General features: G+C 39.5%; 1 pseudogene; it reads right to left on the reverse strand.

Annotated features, from left to right (window-relative positions):
* Positions 1 to 330: 330 nt before the first annotated feature.
* Positions 331 to 644, reverse strand: LOC117038643 (tumor suppressor candidate 2-like; annotated as a pseudogene).
* Between the last annotated feature and the right edge of the window lie 4,787 nt (positions 645 to 5,431).

Genomic DNA, 5,431 nt, shown 5'->3' on the forward strand with positions numbered 1-5,431 from the left:
GCAAGCTTGGAAAAGAGCTGGCCAGGCAAAGCCACAGGAACAGGCATTGCAGATAAGCATATGCCCTGCCGTGCTTCTAGTTGGGATTGCTGGGGAAGGTGGGCTGGTAACTCCGCTATTAGCCCTTCCTAGCTGGGTACCAGCTACTTCCTGTCTGTGTACAAACCAGCATCCAACCAGCAATGCAGGCCTGCCCGCTCGCCGCTGAAGGTTCCCGACCAATGGAGTTTATTCAGGGTGTGGCTTCAGCCTAGGTTCCTGAATGGAAGCCACGCCTTGAGCCTGGGGGATTCTCGCTAAGGCAGGGCTCCCCCCACTGCCACCCCCAGCTCACACCTCTTAGAGGATCACAGGCAAATCCATGACGATGCAGGCACTATCCAGCTTCACGATGCCCTGAGAAATGAGGTTCTTATGCACCCACCTTAGCTTGGCCAGCTTCTGCAAATTCTTGGTGACAACTGTGTCCTCATAGAATTTGTGACCCAGATTCCCATCCTTGTCATAGAGTGTGGAGTCTTGGCTCGTGAACACAAAAGGGGGGCAAGACTCGGCCTCACGGACTCACCAAAGTTTGCTCAGAGACTGCCGCCTCCAAGGCGAAGGGCCACAGGCCCTTGAGCTTTGGAGCCGCTGGCGCCCATGTCAGGGACACCGGCGCATGGCAGACCCTGTAGCCGCTTCGCTGTCACACGGCCTTCCGCTCTGCCATGGCCAGCCTCGGCCACTGCTCCCCGGCTCTATTCTTTTTTCAATTCTTCTTCTACTTTACTATTTTTATATCCATTTTGAAGATTCCTCTTTCTCCCCTGGCCCTTTAAATAGTGGTCATATATTATGTCTTCAGTCTTTATTCCTCTCACTCTTCATGCACTCTGAGGAAAACCTTATCCACTCCTATGGTTTAATTATACGTCAATATGTTACATTCCCCCAAATCTAAAGCTCTGGTCAAGTTTTCTCTCAGGGATTACATAAATATGTATTCTGCCTGTTTATTCTTATGTCAACAAGGCACCTTGAAATAGATAGGTGAAAAATCAAACTCATTTCTTACCACCCCAGATCTCCTTCCTGCGTACTCCTTATCTTCATAAATGACTCCAGCAACTACCCACTCCCTCAAACTGCAAGCCTGCAAGCTTATTTTCCTCCTCTTTCACTCTTATTAGACTCCACTACTTGAACCAGCCATTTAGATGGCTCTCAATATCTACCTTTTTGTTTTGTTGTGCCATCGCTGGTATGGGTTTAATTTAAGGTCTGGTCATCCTTGCTTTAACTAGATCATCTCCTTAAGCCCATTAAGACTCCCTCTAAACCATTCTTCACACTTCAGACAGAGTAATCTTTCTAAAATTCTAATACGTTCACGTCATTGCTCTACATTGTTCAAAGGTGCTTCATCCCATTCTGAATAACATCTAAAGGCCTTGGAAGCTTCACATCGTCTTTCATGACCTGATCTATGCCCACATCTCCAGCCTTTTCTGCTGCAACACATCTCCCTTCTTCACACATATGCAAAAGCCAAGCCACGATGTGCTGGCCCTGAAAGAGCTGCAGTTTCTCTTGCCTTGGTCCTGTGGCCTCTGCCTGAAATACCTTTCACTCTTCCCAGTGGCTTCCTCTGCAATTTTGCACCTGGCTCCTAGTCCCAGTTTAAGAATTCCTTTCCAGGTGGTCCTACATCAGTAGTACACATCTCTAAAGCTTCTATCATGTGGCATAGTCAGAGTATGTATGGCCCCCTCCCAGCTGAAGGTGCAAGATTACCGAGTGCAGAGTCTGTGTTATTTTCTTTGTATCCCTATATCTAACACAGCGACTGAAAACAATAGACGCTTGGTAAAAATTGTTAAATAAATGAATTAGTGATACATTATTTGAAACATAGAATGAAAAATTACTTACAAAATTATTATACTAAAAATTAATGGAAATTATATGAAAATGTACTTATATGAGAAACTATTTGAAAATTAGGTTTGCATTTTCTTTTATAAACAGAGGGATTTAATTTTTTTCCATCATCATCTCATAGCTTGGTTCCATTTCTTTTCTCAAATTTATTTAACAGACTACTACCAGCCTACCTACTTTTCAAATAGATATAGGATCAGGTCTTCAAAATAATGCACAAAAATAAAGTCAGCATGTTGTCATCAAGATTTATAGAAAGCCCACTCTAGGTTTAGAGTCTCATAGTTAGGAGAGAAACGTTTGGCAAACAAATGGACTTTTCTTTTTTTCCTTTTTTTTCCCTCTCTTTTTCTCATGTATAGCTTGGAAGTTGCTTCTGAACCACAGGTAGGTACAAAGACAGCTTGGTCTTGGAGGATTACTGATGTACCTAAAAAGTAGGCTCCATAATTCAACGGTTTTCTAGATGAGTAGAGCACACCAAATTATTGCACACCTTGATGAAATTAAGATGGCTAGAAGTATTTTTGTTTAATAAGGATACATCAGATTGGAGCCCATATTTTAATTTTTTTGTGTGTATGATAGTACTGTAAATTCTCTTTTTTCATTTTCTCAATCTCATTAACTTCATTCTCGGTTGCTTCATTATTTTCAGAACTGTCTTCTGTAGCTGTACTTTGTTTTCTAACCCAGTAATCTGTCAGCTGTTATAGTATTTTTAATTATATTTTTTCAATATTTCTTTCCTTGTCATCATTTATTTTTAATTTACATGCATATATTATTTTTATGATGAAGCACAAGAATGGCTGCATGTTATATGCAATGTATAGTTACCAAACTTTTTATAGAGCCTTTGCCTCTTGTGTTTCACAATAAAATTGTGGTTTTTCTGCTCTGCCCAGATTTAGGTAGAGAAGAAGACATGAGGAAGAACCGAAGCCTATGTTGCTAGGCTCTGAAGGTTGAATTTCAGTCAGTGATTGCCACAAATAATCCAGTTGTTCTGATTTTAAGTCTTTGTGTTTTAAATTGCCATCTTGAGCAGCAAGGTAACTCTCAGCAAGCTTTTAGAAGGTGGGCCTTTAGTAACAAACTGTCTTCAAGGTCATAACTGCATCAAATCGATTCCCTGGCATCAAATGCCATGGTACATAATGAATACCCTAGTCAAGGGGGAGCATGATGGAAAATGGAACAGGAATTTAGAAGAAGCTGAGCCACAGAGACAGCAAGTGTTCTGGAGAGTAACTCAGTCAGCTGCCCTAGGACTCAGGTTAAATTTCAGACTTCAAGTGCTCATGTTCTTTGTGATTCTTTGTACATGAGTATTTGGGACTCTGGTTCAAAACATGGATATTCTCTGGCTCCATCCCAGGGAACAAAGGAAAGCAAAATACTGATAATAATGCCAGGTAACATTTATTTAGTGTTCACTATATGCCATACACTATTCTAAATACCTTAAATACGTATTATGTAATATAACCTCACAACAAACCTATTAAGTAGGTACTTTATTATTTCCATTAAAAAATGAGAAAACTGAGGTCTGAGAATAAAGCAACCTGACTAAAGTCACACAACTATTAATAGGTGATGGAGTTAGAAGTTGAATCGAAGCTTTTTTACCCCAAAGCCCCTGATTTTGGGTACCACATTGATAAAAATATTAGGCAAAATAGTCATAGGAATATAAAGAAAAGCATAGGGGATGTAGTCCATAATATGGTAATAACTATGTATAGTGCCAGGTAGGTACTAGGCTAGTCAGGGGGATCATTTCTTAAATTATACAAATGTCTAACCACTATGCTATGCTGTACTCCTGAAATTAATATAAAATATTACTGAATGTCAACTGTAATTGAAAATTTTAAAAAGAGGGGAAAAGTTGAAAGGAAATAAGAGGTCCAAATTTCCAGGTATAAAACAAATGTCCTGGGGATGTAATGTACAGCATCGGGAATACAGTCACTAATAATTGTGATAGCGTGGTACTGTGTCAGGTGGTTGCTGGTCTCGACATATTTATCACTTCTTTGGCTACTGAAATGTTAAATAACTATGGTGAATAACTGAAACTAATATAATATTGTATGCTGTCTATATTTTAATGAAAATATTTTCAAAATTAGGCAAATTTTCCAATTCCTTAACATAGAGTGCCTCAGTTTTTGGTCCTCTTCTCTTCTTTACTTACATTCAGATCCTTATTGAGCTCAACCTGTCTTCTGACTTTGAGTAACATTGATATGCTGATAAACTCCCAAATTTATATCTTCAGTCAAGATCTCATGAATTCCAAACTCATGTACCCAATTACCTTCTTGACATCGCCACTTTGATGCCAGGTAGGTATCTCAAACTTACCATTCTCAAACTGAACCGATCTTTCCCCACAGACATAGTCTACGCGCATGGCCTTACACTTCTGAGTTAATGGCAACTTCATTATCCCAGTTGTTCTGGTCAAAAACCTGACAGTCTTTCTTGACTCTTTCACTCCAATCCAATATGTCAGCAAATCCTGTTAGCTTCCTCTTCAAAACTGATTTGGAATCTGACCCTTTCTCCTACCATGCCTGTGAAACAAGCTTAGTCCTGACCACCATTCTGTCTCACCTGAATTACTGTAATATCTTACAATTGGTATCTCTATTTCCAATCTTATCCATTTACAGTGTATTCTATACAGAATAGTTGGAGTGCTCCTTTTAAAATATAAGTCAGATCACAACAATCCTTTGTTGAAAACCTTGTAATGATTCTCAATTTTACCAACACCAAAAGCCCGAGTTTTATAATGGCCTCTAGTACTCTGTGTGATCTGACTTTCCCTCACAAATGTCTTGAGAGGAGAGAATATTTTCTCTTCCCCCTCTCCTTCTTCTCCTTTTCCTCCACTTTGTTCTCATCTTTCTCCTACTTCATTGTTGACTTACTCCATAACACAAGTTCTAGAACAAAATGGAATTTAGTACCTGGTAGTGTCTATTGAATGAAACTTGGATTCTTTCTTTGGCTAAACAACTTTTCACTCAGTCATGTGAGCAAGAGATGTATCTATGACTACTTCCTCTCCATCATTCACTGTATTCAATAAGTCCCAAGACCACAGACATGGCTCTTAACTTCATTTGTTCCTCTCCATCTTTATACTGCTATCTGAGTGCATGCCCTCTTCATCTTCCACCTGGATCACTGCAGCAATCCCCTAAGAGGTTTTCCTTTCATTGGCCTTTCCCTCCATTTTTTTCTCCATCTGACTTTCTAGAGCCAGAGTTATATTTCTAAAAGGCACGTAAGACATCATTTCTGGGCTTAAAGATCCTCATTGCTTTTCTTTTATTTATAGCTTTATTTTTAAAACCTTTTTGAGTCAAGGATATCTTGTAAATCTGGAAATATATATGAATTTCCCAGAAAAGGACAAGTATCAAAGTTTACACTAAATTTCAGGTGACTCACGGACGCTCTGAAACTACCCAAGGAAGTATTCAGC

This window comes from Rhinolophus ferrumequinum, chromosome 19 (genome assembly GCF_004115265.2).
Source record: "Rhinolophus ferrumequinum isolate MPI-CBG mRhiFer1 chromosome 19, mRhiFer1_v1.p, whole genome shotgun sequence".
Lineage (NCBI taxonomy): Eukaryota > Metazoa > Chordata > Mammalia > Chiroptera > Rhinolophidae > Rhinolophus > Rhinolophus ferrumequinum.